At 44.1% G+C, this 18,502-nt stretch overlaps 6 non-coding genes across 6 annotated transcripts; all 6 read right to left on the bottom strand.

Moving 5' to 3' along the window:
- Positions 1-1,920: 1,920 nt before the first annotated feature.
- TRNAL-CAA (transfer RNA leucine (anticodon CAA)) lies at positions 1,921-2,042 on the bottom strand. Its single transcript has 2 exons — positions 2,005-2,042; positions 1,921-1,966 (listed from the first exon to the last, which is right to left on the bottom strand). It is a non-coding gene; the product is annotated as a tRNA-Leu (tRNA).
- Positions 2,043-3,612: 1,570 nt separating this feature from the next.
- TRNAF-AAA (transfer RNA phenylalanine (anticodon AAA)) lies at positions 3,613-3,734 on the bottom strand. Its single transcript has 2 exons — positions 3,697-3,734; positions 3,613-3,658 (listed from the first exon to the last, which is right to left on the bottom strand). It is a non-coding gene; the product is annotated as a tRNA-Phe (tRNA).
- A 1,413-nt stretch (positions 3,735-5,147) lies between these two features.
- On the bottom strand, positions 5,148-5,269 carry TRNAL-CAG (transfer RNA leucine (anticodon CAG)). The gene is made up of 2 exons: positions 5,232-5,269; positions 5,148-5,193 (listed from the first exon to the last, which is right to left on the bottom strand). It is a non-coding gene; the product is annotated as a tRNA-Leu (tRNA).
- A 66-nt stretch (positions 5,270-5,335) lies between these two features.
- TRNAL-CAA (transfer RNA leucine (anticodon CAA)) lies at positions 5,336-5,457 on the bottom strand. Its single transcript has 2 exons — positions 5,420-5,457; positions 5,336-5,381 (listed from the first exon to the last, which is right to left on the bottom strand). It is a non-coding gene; the product is annotated as a tRNA-Leu (tRNA).
- A 7,762-nt stretch (positions 5,458-13,219) lies between these two features.
- TRNAF-AAA (transfer RNA phenylalanine (anticodon AAA)) lies at positions 13,220-13,341 on the bottom strand. The gene is made up of 2 exons: positions 13,304-13,341; positions 13,220-13,265 (listed from the first exon to the last, which is right to left on the bottom strand). It is a non-coding gene; the product is annotated as a tRNA-Phe (tRNA).
- A 4,765-nt stretch (positions 13,342-18,106) lies between these two features.
- On the bottom strand, positions 18,107-18,228 carry TRNAF-AAA (transfer RNA phenylalanine (anticodon AAA)). Its single transcript has 2 exons — positions 18,191-18,228; positions 18,107-18,152 (listed from the first exon to the last, which is right to left on the bottom strand). It is a non-coding gene; the product is annotated as a tRNA-Phe (tRNA).
- Positions 18,229-18,502: the final 274 nt, after the last annotated feature.

Here is an 18,502-nt window from a genome sequence, read left to right as displayed (position 1 = left end):
AAAATTACATCTCATCCAGTTATTTTCATAAAACATATCGTGTCAGAAGTGGGATTCGAACCCACGCCCTCACACGAGGACCAGAATACACAGATTCACATCGTGAACAATAGAAGCAAAGCCCCTTGAGTCTGGCGCCTTAGACCGCACGGCCATCCTGACGTGGTTTTGTGTAATTTGAACGTTTTAAAATTACATCTCATCCAGTTATTTTCATAAAACATATCGTGTCAGAAGTTGGATTCGAACCCACGCCCTCATACGAAGACCAGAATACACAGATTCACATCTTGAACGAAAGAAGCTAAGCCCCTTGAGTCTGGCGCCTTAGACCAATCGGCCATCCTGACGTGGTTTTGTGTAATTTGGACGTTTTAAAATTACATCTTATCCAGTTATTTTCATAGAACATATCGTGTCAGAAGTGGAATTCGAACCCACGCCCTCACACGAGGACCAGAATACACAGATTCACATCGTGAACAATGGAAGCAAAGCCCCTTGAGTCTGGCGCCTTAGACCGCACGGCCATCCTGACGTGGTTTTGTGTAATTTGAACGTTTTAAATTACATCTCATCCAGTTGTTTTCATAAAACATATCGCGTTCGAAGTGGGATTCGAACCCACGCCCTCATACGAAGACCAGAATACACAGATTCACATCGTGAACCTATTGAACTATGAACCCATGAGTCTGGCGCCTTAGACCGCTTGGCCATCCTGACGTGGTTTTGTGTAATTTGGACGTTTTAAAATTACATCTCATCTAGTTATTTTCATAAAACATATCGTGTCAGAAGTTGGATTCGAACCCACGCCCTAGTACGAGGACCAGAATACACAGATTCACATCGTGAACGAAGGAAGCTAAGCCTCTTGAGTCTGGCGCCTTAGACCGCACGGCCATCCTTACGTGGTTTTGTGTAATTTGAACGTTTTAAAATTACATCTCATCCAGTTATTTTCATAAAACATATCGTGTCAGAAGTGGGATTCTAACCCACGCCCTCATACGAAGACCAGAATACACAGATTCACATCTTGAACGAAAGAAGCTAAGCCCCTTGAGTCTGGCGCCTTAGACCAATCGGCCATCCTGACGTGGTTTTGTGTAATTTGGACGTTTTAAAATTACATCTCATCCAGTTATTTTCATAAAACATATCGTGTCAGAAGTGGGATTCGAACCCACGCCCTCACACGAGGACCAGAATACACAGATTCACATCGTGAACAATGGAAGCAAAGCCCCTTGAGTCTGGCGCCTTAGACCGCACGGCCATCCTGACGTGGTTTTGTGTAATTTGAACGTTTTAAAATTACATCTCATCCAGTTATTTTCATAAAACATATCGTGTCAGAAGTTGGATTCGAACCCACGCCCTCATACGAAGACCAGAATACACAGATTCACATCTTGAACGAAAGAAGCTAAGCCCCTTGAGTCTGGCGCCTTAGACCAATCGGCCATCCTGACGTGGTTTTGTGTAATTTGGACGTTTTAAAATTACATCTTATCCAGTTATTTTCATAGAACATATCGTGTCAGAAGTGGAATTCGAACCCACGCCCTCACACGAGGACCAGAATACACAGATTCAAATCGTGAACAATGGAAGCAAAGCCCCTTGAGTCTGGCGCCTTAGACCGCACGGCCATCCTGACGTGGTTTTGTGTAATTTGAACGTTTTAAATTACATCTCATCCAGTTGTTTTCATAAAACATATCGCGTTCGAAGTGGGATTCGAACCCACGCCCTCATACGAAGACCAGAATACACAGATTCACATCGTGAACCTATTGAACTATGAACCCATGAGTCTGGCGCCTTAGACCGCTTGGCCATCTTGACGTGGTTTTGTGTAATTTGGACGTTTTAAAATTACATCTCATCTAGTTATTTTCATAAAACATATCGTGTCAGAAGTGGGATTCGAACCCACGCCCTCACACGAGGACCAGAATACACAGATTCACATCGTGAACGAAGGAAGCTAAGCCCCTTGAGTCTGGCGCCTTAGACCGCTCGGCCATCCTGACGTGGTTTTGTATGATTTGGACGTTTTAAAATTACATCTCATCCAGTTATTTTCATAAAATATATCGTGTCAGAAGTGGGATTCGAACCCACGCCCTAGTACGAGGACCAGAATACACAGATTCACATCGTGAACGAAGGAATCTAAGCCCCTTTAGTCTGGCACTTTAGACCGCACGGCCATCCTGACGTGGTTTTGTGTAATTTGAACGTTTTAAAATTACATATCATCCAGTTAATTTCATAAAACATATCGCGTTCGAAGTGGGATTCGAACCCACGCCCTCATACGAAGACCAGAATACACAGATTCCCATCGTGAACGAAGGAAGCTAAGCCCATGGGTCTGGCGCCTTAGACCGCTCGGCCATCCTGACGTGGTTTTGTGTAATTTGGACGTTTTAAAATTACATCTCATCCAGTTTTTTTATAAAACATATGGTCTCCGAAGTGGGATTCGAACCCACGCCCTAGTACGAGGACCAGAATACACAGATTCAAATCGTGAACGAAGGAAGCTAAGCCCCTTGAGTCTGGCGCCTTAGACCGCACGGCCATCCTGAAGTTGTTTTGTGTAATTTGGACGTTTTAAAATTACATCTCATCTAGTTATTTTCATAAAACATATCGTGTCAGAAGTGGGATTCAAACCCACGCCTTAGTACGAGGACCAGAATACACAGATTCACATCGTGAACGAAGGAAGCTAAACCCCTTGAGTCTGGCGCCTTAGACCGCTCGGCCATCCTGACGTGGTTTTGTGTAATTTGGACGTTTTAAAATTACATCTCATCCAGTTATTCTCATAAAACACATCGTGTTCAAAGGAGAATTTGAACCCACTCCCTCAAACGTGGACCAGAATACACAGATTCACATCGTGAACCTATGGAACTATGAACCCATGAGTCTGGCGCCTTAGACCGCTTGGCCATCCTGACGTGGTTTTGTGTAATTTGGACGTTTTAAAATTACATCTCATCTAGTTATTTTCATAAAACATATCGTGTCAGAAGTTGGATTCGAACCCACGCCCTAGTACGAGGACCAGAATACACAGATTCACATCGTGAACGAAGGAAAATAAGCCCCTTGAGTCTGGCGCCTTAGACCGATCGGCCATCCTGACGTGGTTTTGTGTAATTTGGACGTTTTAAAATTACATCTCATCCAGTTATTTTCATAAAACATATCGTGTCAGAAGTGGGATTCGAACCCACGCACTCATACGAAGACCAGAATACACAGATTCACATCGTGAACCTATGGAACTATGAACCCATGAGTCTGGCGCCTTAGACCGCTTGGCCATCCTGACGTGGTTTTATGTAATTTGGACGTTTTAAAATTACATCTCATCTAGTTATTTTCATACAACATATCGTGACAGAAGTGGGATTCGAACCCACGCCCTAGTACGAGGACCAGAATACACAGATTCACATCGTGAACGAAGGAAGCTAAGCCCCTTGAGCCTGGCGCCTTAGACCGCACGGCCATCCTGACGTGGTTTTGTGTAATTTGGACGTTTTAAAATTACATCTCATCCAGTTTTTTTCATAAAACATATCGTGTCAGAAGTGGGATTCGAACCCACGCCCTCATACGAGGACCAGAATACACAGATTCACATCGTGAACGAAGGAAGCTAAGCCCCTTTAGTCTGGCACCTTAGACCGCACGGCCATCCTGACGTGGTTTTGTGTAATTTGAACGTTTTAAAATTACATCTCATCCAGTTATTTTCATAAAACATATGGTGTTCGAAGGAGGATTCGAACCCACTCCCTCAAACGTGGACCAGAATACACAGATTCACATCGTGAACCTATGGAACTATGAACCCATGAGACTGGCGCCTTAGACCGCTTGGCCATCCTGACGTGGTTTTGTGTAATTTGGACGTTTTAAAATTACATCTCATCTAGTTATTTTCATAAAACATATCGTGTCAGAAGTTGGATTCGAACCCACGCCCTAGTACGAGGACCAGAATACACAGATTCACATCGTGAACGAAGGAAGCTAAGCCTCTTGAGTCTGGCGCCTTAGACCGCACGGCCATCCTGACGTGGTTTTGTGTAATTTGAACGTTTTAAAATTACATCTCATCCAGTTATTTTCATAAAACATATCGTGTCAGAAGTGGGATTCTAACCCACGCCCTCATACGAAGACCAGAATACACAGATTCACATCTTGAACGAAAGAAGCTAAGCCCCTTGAGTCTGGCGCCTTAGACCAATCGGCCCTCCTGACGTGGTTTTGTGTAATTTGGACGTTTTAAAATTACATCTCATCCAGTTATTTTCATAAAACATATCGTGTCAGAAGTGGGATTCGAACCCACGCCCTCACACGAGGACCAGAATACACAGATTCACATCGTGAACAATGGAAGCAAAGCCCCTTGAGTCTGGCGCCTTAGACCGCACGGCCATCCTGACGTGGTTTTGTGTAATTTGAACGTTTTAAAATTACATCTCATCCAGTTATTTTCATAAAACATATCGTGTCAGAAGTTGGATTCGAACCCACGCCCTCATACGAAGACCAGAATACACAGATTCACATCTTGAACGAAAGAAGCTAAGCCCCTTGAGTCTGGCGCCTTAGACCAATCGGCCATCCTGACGTGGTTTTGTGTAATTTGGACGTTTTAAAATTACATCTTATCCAGTTATTTTCATAGAACATATCGTGTCAGAAGTGGAATTCGAACCCACGCCCTCACACGAGGACCAGAATACACAGATTCACATCGTGAACAATGGAAGCAAAGCCCCTTGAGTCTGGCGCCTTAGACCGCACGGCCATCCTGACGTGGTTTTGTGTAATTTGAACGTTTTAAATTACATCTCATCCAGTTGTTTTCATAAAACATATCGCGTTCGAAGTGGGATTCGAACCCACGCCCTCATACGAAGACCAGAATACACAGATTCACATCGTGAACCTATTGAACTATGAACCCATGAGTCTGGCGCCTTAGACCGCTTGGCCATCCTGACGTGGTTTTGTGTAATTTGGACGTTTTAAAATTACATCTCATCTAGTTATTTTCATAAAACATATCGTGTCAGAAGTTATTTTAGTAAAACATGTCGTGTTAGAAGTGGGATTCGAACCCACGCCCTCACACGAGGACCAGAATACACAGATTCACATCGTGAACGAAGGAAGCTAAGCCCCCTGAGTCTGGCGCCTTAGACCGCTCGGCCATCCTGATGTGGTTTTGTATAATTTGGACGTTTTAAAATTACATCTCATCCAGTTATTTTCATAAAACATATCGTGTCAGAAGTGGGATTCGAACCCACGCCCTCACACGAGGACCAGAATACACAGATTCACATCGTGAACGAAGGAAGCTAAGCCCCTTGAGTCTGGCGCCTTAGACCGCTCGGCCATCCTGACGTGGTTTTGTATGATTTGGACGTTTTAAAATTACATCTCATCCAGTTATTTTCATAAAATATATCGTGTCAGAAGTGGGATTCGAACCCACGCCCTAGTACGAGGACCAGAATACACAGATTCACATCGTGAACGAAGGAATCTAAGCCCCTTTAGTCTGGCACTTTAGACCGCACGGCCATCCTGACGTGGTTTTGTGTAATTTGAACGTTTTAAAATTACATATCATCCAGTTATTTTCATAAAACATATCGCGTTCGAAGTGGGATTCGAACCCACGCCCTCATACGAAGACCAGAATACACAGATTCCCATCGTGAACGAAGGAAGCTAAGCCCATGGGTCTGGCGCCTTAGACCGCTCGGCCATCCTGACGTGGTTTTGTGTAATTTGGACGTTTTAAAATTACATCTCATCCAGTTTTTTTATAAAACATATGGTCTCCGAAGTGGGATTCGAACCCACGCCCTAGTACGAGGACCAGAATACACAGATTCAAATCGTGAACGAAGGAAGCTAAGCCCCTTGAGTCTGGCGCCTTAGACCGCACGGCCATCCTGAAGTTGTTTTGTGTAATTTGGACGTTTTAAAATTACATCTCATCTAGTTATTTTCATAAAACATATCGTGTCAGAAGTGGGATTCAAACCCACGCCTTAGTACGAGGACCAGAATACACAGATTCACATCGTGAACGAAGGAAGCTAAACCCCTTGAGTCTGGCGCCTTAGACCGCTCGGCCATCCTGACGTGGTTTTGTGTAATTTGGACGTTTTAAAATTACATCTCATCCAGTTATTCTCATAAAACACATCGTGTTCAAAGGAGAATTTGAACCCACTCCCTCAAACGTGGACCAGAATACACAGATTCACATCGTGAACCTATCGAACTATGAACCCATGAGTCTGGCGCCTTAGACCGCTTGGCCATCCTGACGTGGTTTTGTGTAATTTGGACGTTTTAAAATTACATCTCATCTAGTTATTTTCATAAAACATATCGTGTCAGAAGTTGGATTCGAACCCACGCCCTAGTACGAGGACCAGAATACACAGATTCACATCGTGAACGAAGGAAGCTAAGCCCCTTGAGTCTGGCGCCTTAGACCGATCGGCCATCCTGACGTGGTTTTGTGTAATTTGGACGTTTTAAAATTACATCTCATCCAGTTATTTTCATAAAACATATCGTGTCAGAAGTGGGATTCGAACCCACGCACTCATACGAAGACCAGAATACACAGATTCACATCGTGAACCTATGGAACTATGAACCCATGAGTCTGGCGCCTTAGACCGCTTGGCCATCCTGACGTGGTTTTATGTAATTTGGACGTTTTAAAATTACATCTCATCTAGTTATTTTCATACAACATATCGTGACAGAAGTGGGATTCGAACCCACGCCCTAGTACGAGGACCAGAATACACAGATTCACATCGTGAACGAAGGAAGCTAAGCCCCTTGAGCCTGGCGCCTTAGACCGCACGGCCATCCTGACGTGGTTTTGTGTAATTTGAACGTTTTAAAATTACATCTCATCCAGTTATTTTCATAAAACATATCGTGTCAGAAGTGGGATTCGAACCCACGCCCTCATACGAAGACCAGAATACACAGATTCACATCTTGAACGAAAGAAGCTAAGCCCCTTGAGTCTGGGGCCTTAGACCAATCGGCCATCCTGACGTGGTTTTGTGTAATTTGGACGTTTTAAAATTACATCTCATCCAGTTATTTTCATAAAACATATCGTGTCAGAAGTGGGATTCGAACCCACGCCCTCACACGAGGACCAGAATACACAGATTCACATCGTGAACAATGGAAGCAAAGCCCCTTGAGTCTGGCGCCTTAGACCGCACGGCCATCCTGACGTGGTTTTGTGTAATTTGAACGTTTTAAAATTACATCTCATCCAGTTATTTTCATAAAACATATCGTGTCAGAAGTTGGATTCGAACCCACGCCCTCATACGAAGACCAGAATACACAGATTCACATCTTGAACGAAAGAAGCTAAGCCCCTTGAGTCTGGCGCCTTAGACCAATCGGCCATCCTGACGTGGTTTTGTGTAATTTGGACGTTTTAAAATTACATCTTATCCAGTTATTTTCATAGAACATATCGTGTCAGAAGTGGAACTCGAACCCACGCCCTCACACGAGGACCAGAATACACAGATTCACATCGTGAACAATGGAAGCAAAGCCCCTTGAGTCTGGCGCCTTAGACCGCACGGCCATCCTGACGTGGTTTTGTGTAATTTGAACGTTTTAAATTACATCTCATCCAGTTGTTTTCATAAAACATATCGCGTTCGAAGTGGGATTCGAACCCACGCCCTCATACGAAGACCAGAATACACAGATTCACATCGTGAACCTATTGAACTATGAACCCATGAGTCTGGCGCCTTAGACCGCTTGGCCATCCTGACGTGGTTTTGTGTAATTTGGACGTTTTAAAATTACATATCATCTAGTTATTATCATAAAACATATCGTGTCCGAAGTGGGATTCGAACCCACGCCCTAGTACGAGGACCAGAATACACAGATTCACATCGTGAACGAAGGAAGCTAAGCCCCTTGAGTCTGGCGCCTTAGACCGCACGGCCATCCTGAAGTTGTTTTGTGTAATTTGGGCGTTTTAAAATTACATCTCATCTAGTTATTTTCATAAAACATATCGTGTCAGAAGTGGGATTGGAACCCACGCCCTAGTACGAGGACCAGAATACACAGATTCACATCGTGAACGAAGGATGCTAAGCCCCTTGAGTCTGGCGCCTTAGACCGCTCGGCCAACCTGACGCGGTTTTGTGTAATTTGGACGTTTTAAAATTACATCTCATCCAGTTATTTTCATAAAACATATCGAGTTCGAAGTGGGATTCGAACCCACGTCCTCATACGAGGACCAGAATACACAGATTCACATCGTGAACGAAGGAAGCTTAGCCCGTTGAGTCTGGCGCCTTAGACCGCACGGCCATCCTGAAGTTGTTTTGTGTAATTTGGACGTTTTAAAATTACATCTCATCTAGTTATTTTCATAAAACATATCGTGTCAGAAGTGGGATTCGAACCCATGCCCTAGTACGAGGACCAGAATACACAGATTCACATCGTGATCGAAGGAAGCTAATCCCCTTGAGTCTGGCGCCTTAGACCGCTCGGCCATCCTGACGTGGTTTTGTGTAATTTGTACGTTTTAAAATTACATCTCATCCAGTTATTTTCATAAAACATATCGAGTTCGAAGTGGGATTCGAACCCACGTCCTCATACGAGGACCAGAATACACAGATTCTAATCGTGTACGAAGGAAGCTAAGCCCCTTGAGTCTGGAGCCTTAGTTCGCTCGGCCATCCTGACGTGGGTTTGTGTAATATTGACGGTTAAATTTACATCTCCTCCAGTTATTTTCATAACACATATCGTGTCAGAAGTGTGATTCGAACCCACGCCCTTATACGAGGACCAGAATACACAGATTCTCATCGTGAACGAGGGAAGCTAAGCCCCTTTAGTCTGGCACCTTAGACCGCACGGCCATCCTGACTGGTTTTGTGTAATTTGAACGTTTTAAAATTACATCTCATCCAGTTATTTTCATAAAACATATCGCGTTCGAAGTGGGATTCGAACCCACGTCCTCATACGAGGACCAGAATACACAGATTCTAATCGTGAACGAAGGAAGCTAAGCCCCTTGAGTCTGGAGCCTTAGTTCGCTCGGCCATCCTGACGTGGTTTTGTGTAATATTGACGGTTAAATTTACATCTCCTCCAGTTATTTTCATAACACATATCGCGTTCGAAGTGGGATTCGAACCCACGCCCTCATACGAAGACCAGAATACAAAGATTCACATCGTGAACGAAGGAAGCTAAGCCCCTTGACCCTGGCGCCTTAGACCGCACGGCCATCCTGACGTGGTTTTGTGTAATTTGAACGTTTTAAATTACATCTCATCCAGTTATTTTCATAGAACATATCGTGTCAGAAGTGGAATTCGAACCCACGCCCTCACACGAGGACCAGAATACACAGATTCACATCGTGAACAATGGAAGCAAAGCCCCTTGAGTCTGGCGCCTTAGACCGCACGGCCATCCTGACGTGGTTTTGTGTAATTTGAACGTTTTAAATTACATCTCATCCAGTTGTTTTCATAAAACATATCGCGTTCGAAGTGGGATTCGAACCCACGCCCTCATACGAAGACCAGAATACACAGATTCACATCGTGAACCTATTGAACTATGAACCCATGAGTCTGGCGCCTTAGACCGCTTGGCCATCCTGACGTGGTTTTGTGTAATTTGGACGTTTTAAAATTACATATCATCTAGTTATTATCATAAAACATATCGTGTCCGAAGTGGGATTCGAACCCACGCCCTAGTACGAGGACCAGAATACACAGATTCACATCGTGAACGAAGGAAGCTAAGCCCCTTGAGTCTGGCGCCTTAGACCGCACGGCCATCCTGAAGTTGTTTTGTGTAATTTGGACGTTTTAAAATTACATCTCATCTAGTTATTTTCATAAAACATATCGTGTCAGAAGTGGGATTGGAACCCACGCCCTAGTACGAGGACCAGAATACACAGATTCACATCGTGAACGAAGGATGCTAAGCCCCTTGAGTCTGGCGCCTTAGACCGCTCGGCCAACCTGACGCGGTTTTGTGTAATTTGGACGTTTTAAAATTACATCTCATCCAGTTATTTTCATAAAACATATCGAGTTCGAAGTGGGATTCGAACCCACGTCCTCATACGAGGACCAGAATACACAGATTCACATCGTGAACGAAGGAAGCTTAGCCCGTTGAGTCTGGCGCCTTAGACCGCACGGCCATCCTGAAGTTGTTTTGTGTAATTTGGACGTTTTAAAATTACATCTCATCTAGTTATTTTCATAAAACATATCGTGTCAGAAGTGGGATTCGAACCCATGCCCTAGTACGAGGACCAGAATACACAGATTCACATCGTGATCGAAGGAAGCTAATCCCCTTGAGTCTGGCGCCTTAGACCGCTCGGCCATCCTGACGTGGTTTTGTGTAATTTGTACGTTTTAAAATTACATCTCATCCAGTTATTTTCATAAAACATATCGAGTTCGAAGTGGGATTCGAACCCACGTCCTCATACGAGGACCAGAATACACAGATTCTAATCGTGTACGAAAGAAGCTAAGCCCCTTGAGTCTGGAGCCTTAGTTCGCTCGGCCATCCTGACGTGGGTTTGTGTAATATTGACGGTTAAATTTACATCTCCTCCAGTTATTTTCATAACACATATCGTGTCAGAAGTGTGATTCGAACCCACGCCCTTATACGAGGACCAGAATACACAGATTCTCATCGTGAACGAGGGAAGCTAAGCCCCTTTAGTCTGGCACCTTAGACCGCACGGCCATCCTGACTGGTTTTGTGTAATTTGAACGTTTTAAATTTACATCTCATCCAGTTATTTTCATAAAACATATCGCGTTCGAAGTGGGATTCGAACCCACGTCCTCATACGAGGACCAGAATACACAGATTCTAATCGTGAACGAAGGAAGCTAAGCCCCTTGAGTCTGGAGCCTTAGTTCGCTCGGCCATCCTGACGTGGTTTTGTGTAATATTGACGGTTAAATTTACATCTCCTCCAGTTATTTTCATAACACATATCGCGTTCGAAGTGGGATTCGAACCCACGCCCTCATACGAAGACCAGAATACAAAGATTCACATCGTGAACGAAGGAAGCTAAGCCCCTTGACCCTGGCGCCTTAGACCTCACGGCCATCCTGACGTGGTTTTGTGTAATTTGAACGTTTTAAATTACATCTCATCCAGTTATTTTCATAGAACATATCGTGTCAGAAGTGGAATTCGAACCCACGCCCTCACACGAGGACCAGAATACACAGATTCACATCGTGAACAATGGAAGCAAAGCCCCTTGAGTCTGGCGCCTTAGACCGCACGGCCATCCTGACGTGGTTTTGTGTAATTTGAACGTTTTAAATTACATCTCATCCAGTTGTTTTCATAAAACATATCGCGTTCGAAGTGGGATTCGAACCCACGCCCTCATACGAAGACCAGAATACACAGATTCACATCGTGAACCTATTGAACTATGAACCCATGAGTCTGGCGCCTTAGACCGCTTGGCCATCCTGACGTGGTTTTGTGTAATTTGGACGTTTTAAAATTACATATCATCTAGTTATTATCATAAAACATATCGTGTCCGAAGTGGGATTCGAACCCACGCCCTAGTACGAGGACCAGAATACACAGATTCACATCGTGAACGAAGGAAGCTAAGCCCCTTGAGTCTGGCGCCTTAGACCGCACGGCCATCCTGAAGTTGTTTTGTGTAATTTGGACGTTTTAAAATTACATCTCATCTAGTTATTTTCATAAAACATATCGTGTCAGAAGTGGGATTCGAACCCATGCCCTAGTACGAGGACCAGAATACACAGATTCACATCGTGATCGAAGGAAGCTAATCCCCTTGAGTCTGGCGCCTTAGACCGCTCGGCCATCCTGACGTGGTTTTGTGTAATTTGTACGTTTTAAAATTACATCTCATCCAGTTATTTTCATAAAACATATCGAGTTCGAAGTGGGATTCGAACCCACGTCCTCATACGAGGACCAGAATACACAGATTCTAATGAGGTACGAAGGAAGCTAAGCCCCTTGAGTCTGGAGCCTTAGTTCGCTCGGCCATCCTGACGTGGGTTTGTGTAATATTGACGGTTAAATTTACATCTCCTCCAGTTATTTTCATAACACATATCGTGTCAGAAGTGTGATTCGAACCCACGCCCTTATACGAGGACCAGAATACACAGATTCTCATCGTGAACGAGGGAAGCTAAGCCCCTTTAGTCTGGCACCTTAGACCGCACGGCCATCCTGACTGGTTTTGTGTAATTTGAACGTTTTAAAATTACATCTCATCCAGTTATTTTCATAAAACATATCGCGTTCGAAGTGGGATTCGAACCCACGTCCTCATACGAGGACCAGAATACACAGATTCTAATCGTGAACGAAGGAAGCTAAGCCCCTTGAGTCTGGAGCCTTAGTTCGCTCGGCCATCCTGACGTGGTTTTGTGTAATATTGACGGTTAAATTTACATCTCCTCCAGTTATTTTCATAACACATATCGCGTTCGAAGTGGGATTCGAACCCACGCCCTCATACGAAGACCAGAATACAAAGATTCACATCGTGAACGAAGGAAGCTAAGCCCCTTGACCCTGGCGCCTTAGACCGCACGGCCATCCTGACGTGGTTTTGTGTAATTTGAACGTTTTAAATTACATCTCATCCAGTTATTTTCATAAACATATCGCGTTCGAAGTAGGATTCGAACCCACGCACTCATACGAAGACCAGAATACACAGATTCACATCGTGAACCTATGGAACTATGAACCCATGAGTCTGGCGCCTTAGACCGCTTGGCCATCCTGACGTGGTTTTATGTAATTTGGACGTTTTAAAATTACATCTCATCTAGTTATTTTCATAAAACATATCGTGTCAGAAGTGGGATTCGAACCCACGCCCCAGTACGAGGACCAGAATACACAGATTCACATCGTGAACGAAGGAAGCTAAGCCCCTTGAGCCTGGCGCCTTAGACCGCACGGCCATCCTGACGTGGTTTTGTGTAATTTGGACGCTTTAAAATTACATCTCATCCAGTTTTTTTCATAAAACATATCGTGTCAGAAGTGGGATTCGAACCCACGCCCTCATACGAGGACCAGAATACACAGATTCACATCGTGAACGAAGGAAGCTAAGCCCCTTTAGTCTGGCACCTTAGACCGCACGGCCATCCTGACGTGGTTTTGTGTAATTTGAACGTTTTAAAATTACATCTCATCCAGTTATTTTCATAAAACATATCGTGTTCGAAGGAGGATTCGAACCCACTCCCTCAAACGTGCACCAGAATACACAGATTCACATCGTGAACCTATGGAACTATGAATCCATGAGTCTGGCGCCTTAGACCGCTTGGCCATCCTGACGTGGTTTTGTGTAATTTGGACGTTTTAAAATTACATCTCATCTAGTTATTTTCATAAAACATATCGTGTCAGAAGTTGGATTCGAACCCACGCCCTAGTACGAGGACCAGAATACACAGATTCACATCGTGAACGAAGGAAGCTAAGCCTCTTGAGTCTGGCGCCTTAGACCGCACGGCCATCCTGACGTGGTTTTGTGTAATTTGAACGTTTTAAAATTACATCTCATCCAGTTATTTTCATAAAACATATCGTGTCAGAAGTGGGATTCGAACCCACGCCCTCATACGAAGACCAAAATACACAGATTCACATCTTGAACGAAAGAAGCTAAGCCCCTTGAGTCTGGCGCCTTAGACCAATCGGCCATCCTGACGTGGTTTTGTGTAATTTGGACGTTTTAAATTACATCTCATCCAGCTATTTTCATAAAACATATCGTGTCAGAAGTGGGATTCGAACCCACGCCCTCACACGAGGACCAGAATACACAGATTCACATCGTGAACAATGGAAGCAAAGCCCCTTGAGTCTGGCGCCTTAGACCGCACGGCCATCCTGACGTGGTTTTGTGTAATTTGAACGTTTTAAATTACATCTCATCCAGTTGTTTTCATAAAACATATCGCGTTCGAAGTGGGATTCGAACCCACGCCCTCATACGAAGACCAGAATACACAGATTCACATCGTGAACCTATTGAACTATGAACCCATGAGTCTGGCGCCTTAGACCGCTTGGCCATCCTGACGTGGTTTTGTGTAATTTGGACGTTTTAAAATTACATATCATCTAGTTATTATCATAAAACATATCGTGTCCGAAGTGGGATTCGAACCCACGCCCTAGTACGAGGACCAGAATACACAGATTCACATCTTGAACGAAGGAAGCTAAGCCCCTTGAGTCTGGCGCCTTAGACCGCACGGCCATCCTGAAGTTGTTTTGTGTAATTTGGACGTTTTAAAATTACATCTCATCTAGTTATTTTCATAAAACATATCGTGTCAGAAGTGGGATTGGAACCCACGCCCTAGTACGAGGACCAGAATACACAGATTCACATCGTGAACGAAGGATGCTAAGCCCCTTGAGTCTGGCGCCTTAGACCGCTCGGCCATCCTGACGCGGTTTTGTGTAATTTGGACGTTTTAAAATTACATCTCATCCAGTTATTTTCATAAAACATATCGAGTTCGAAGTTGGATTCGAACCCACGTCCTCATACGAGGACCAGAATACACAGATTCACATCGTGAACGAAGGAAGCTTAGCCCGTTGAGTCTGGCGCCTTAGACCGCACGGCCATCCTGAAGTTGTTTTGTGTAATTTGGACGTTTTAAAATTACATCTCATCTAGTTATTTTCATAAAACATATCGTGTCAGAAGTGGGATTCGAACCCATGCCCTAGTACGAGGACCAGAATACACAGATTCACATCGTGATCGAAGGAAGCTAATCCCCTTGAGTCTGGCGCCTTAGACCGCTCGGCCATCCTGACGTGGTTTTGTGTAATTTGGACGTTTTAAAATTACATCTCATCCAGTTATTTTCATAAAACATATCGAGTTCGAAGTGGGATTCGAACCCACGTCCTCATACGAGGACCAGAATACACAGATTCTAATCGTGAACGAAGGAAGCTAAGCCCCTTGAGTCTGGAGCCTTAGTTCGCTCGGCCATCCTGACGTGGGTTTGTGTAATATTGACGGTTAAATTTACATCTCCTCCAGTTATTTTCATAACACATATCGTGTCAGAAGTGTGATTCGAACCCACGCCCTTATACGAGGACCAGAATACACAGATTCTCATCGTGAACGAGGGAAGCTAAGCCCCTTTAGTCTGGCACCTTAGACCGCACGGCCATCCTAACGTGGTTTTGTGTAATTTGAACGTTTTAAAATTACATCTCATCCAGTTATTTTCATAAAACATATCGCGTTCGAAGTGGGATTCGAACAAACGTCCTCATACGAGGACCAGAATACACAGATTCTAATCGTGAACGAAGGAAGCTAAGCCCCTTGAGTCTGGAGCCTTAGTTCGCTCGGCCATCCTGACGTGGTTTTGTGTAATATTGACGGTTAAATTTACATCTCCTCCAGTTATTTTCATAACACATATCGCGTTCGAAGTGGGATTCGAACCCACGCCCTCATACGAAGACCAGAATACAAAGATTCACATCGTGAACGAAGGAAGCTAAGCCACTTGACTCTTGCGCCTTAGACCGCACGGCCATCCTGACGTGGTTTTGCGTAATTTGAACGTTTTAAAATTACATCTCATCCAGTTATTTTCATAAAACATATCGTGTCAGAAGTGGGATTCGAACCCACGCCCTCATACGAAGACCAAAATACACAGATTCACATCTTGAACGAAAGAAGCTAAGCCCCTTGAGTCTGGCGCCTTAGACCAATCGGCCATCCTGACGTGGTTTTGTGTAATTTGGACGTTTTAAAATTACATCTCATCCAGTTATTTTCATAAAACATATCGTGTCCGAAGTGGGATTCGAACCCACGCCCTCACACGAGGACCAGAATACACAGATTCACATCGTGAACAATGGAAGCAAAGCCCCTTGAGTCTGGCGCCTTAGACCGCACGGCCATCCTGACGTGGTTTTGTGTAATTTGAACGTTTTCAATTACATCTCATCCAGTTATTTTCATAAAACATATCGCGTTCGAAGTGGGATTCGAACCCACGCCCTCATACGAAGACCAGAATACACAGATTCACATCGTGAACCTATTGAACTATGAACCCATGAGTCTGGCGCCTTAGACCACTCGGCCATCCTGACGTGGTTTTGTGTAATTTGGACGTTTTAAAATTACATCTCATCCAGTTTTTTTATAAAACATATCGTCTCCGAAGTGGGATTCGAACCCACGCCCTAGTACGAGGACCAGAATACACAGATTCAAATCGTGAACGAAGGAAGCTAAGCCCCTTGAGTCTGGCGCCTTAGACCGCACGGCCATCCTGACGTGGTTTTGCGTAATTTGAACGTTTTAAAATTACATCTCATCCAGTTATTTTCATAAAACATATCGTGTCAGAAGTGGGATTCGAACCCACGCCCTCATACGAAGACCAAAATACACAGATTCACATCTTGAACGAAAGAAGCTAAGCCCCTTGAGTCTGGCGCCTTAGACCAATCGGCCATCGTGACGTGGTTTTGTGTAATTTGGACGTTTTAAAATTACATCTCATCCAGTTATTTTCATAAAACATATCGTGTCCGAAGTGGGATTCGAACCCACGCCCTCACACGAGGACCAGAATACACAGATTCACATCGTGAACAATGGAAGCAAAGCCCCTTGAGTCTGGCGCCTTAGACCGCACGGCCATCATGACGTGGTTTTGTGTAATTTGAACGTTTTAAATTACATCTCATCCAGTTATTCTCATAAAACATATCGTGTTCGAAGGAGGATTCGAACCCACTCCCTCAAACGTGGACCAGAATACACAGATTCACATCGTGAACCTGTGAAACTATGAACCCATGAGTCTGGCGCCTTAGACCGCTTGGCCATCCTGACGTGGTTTTGTGTAATTTGGACGTTTTAAAATTACATCTCATCCAGTTATTTTCATAAAACATATCGTGTTCAAAGGAGGATTCGAACCCACTCCCTCAAACGTGGACCAGAATACACAGATTCACATCCTGAACCTATGGAACTATGAACCCATGAGTCTGGCGCCTTAGACCGCTTGGCCATCCTGACGTGGTTTTGTGTAATTTGGACGTTTTAAAATTACATCTCATCTAGTTATTTTCATAAAACATATCGTGTCAGAAGTTGGATTCGAACCCACGCCCTAGTACGAGGACCAGAATACACAGATTCACATCGTGAACGAAGGAAGCTAAGCCCCTTGAGTCTGGCGCCTTAGACCGCTCGGCCATCCTGACGTGGTTTTGTGTAATTTGGACGTTTTAAAATTACATCTCATCCAGTTAATTTCATAAAACATATCGTGTCAGAAGTGGGATTCGAAACCACGCCCTCATACGAGGACCAGAATACACAGATTCACATCGTGAACGAAGGAAGCTAAGCCCCTTTAGTCTGGCACCTTAGACCGCACGGCCATCCTGACGTGGTTTTGTGTAATTTGAACGTTTTAAAATTACATCTCATCCAGTTATTTTCATAAAACATATCGTGTTCGAAGGAGGATTCGAACCCACTCCCTCAAACGTGGACCAGAATACACAGATTCACATCGTGAACCTATGGAACTATGAACCCATGAGTCTGGCGCCTTAGACCGCTTGGCCATCCTGACGTGGTTTTGTGTAATTTGGACGTTTTAAAATTACATCTCATCTAGTTATTTTCATAAAACATATCGTGTCAGAAGTTGGATTCGAACGCACGCCCTAGTACGAGGACCAGAATACACAGATTCACATCGTGAACGAAGGAAGCTAAGCCTCTTGAGCCTGGCGCCTTAGACCGCACGGCCATCCTGACGTGGTTTTGTGTAATTTGGACGCTTTAAAATTACATCTCATCCAGTTTTTTTCATAAAACATATCGTGTCAGAAGTGGGATTCGAACCCACGCCCTCATACGAGGACCAGAATACACAGATTCACATCGTGAACGAAGGAAGCTAAGCCCCTTTAGTCTGGCACCTTAGACCGCACGGCCATCCTGACGTGGTTTTGTGTAATTTGAACGTTTTAAAATTACATCTCATCCAGTTATTTTCATAAAACATATCGTGTTCGAAGGAGGATTCGAACCCACTCCCTCAAACGTGGACCAGAATACACAGATTCACATCGTGAACCTATGGAACTATGAATCCATGAGTCTGGCGCCTTAGACCGCTTGGCCATCCTGACGTGGTTTTGTGTAATTTGGACGTTTTAAAATTACATCTCATCTAGTTATTTTCATAAAACATATCGTGTCAGAAGTTGGATTCGA

Source organism: Phalangium opilio, unplaced genomic scaffold (genome assembly GCF_054372755.1).
Source record: "Phalangium opilio isolate 3A_F unplaced genomic scaffold, DU_Popi_V2 ptg000061l_1, whole genome shotgun sequence".
Taxonomy (NCBI): domain Eukaryota; kingdom Metazoa; phylum Arthropoda; class Arachnida; order Opiliones; family Phalangiidae; genus Phalangium; species Phalangium opilio.
Note: the sequence above shows the minus strand (reverse complement) of the source record. Positions and strands in the feature narration are given on the sequence as shown.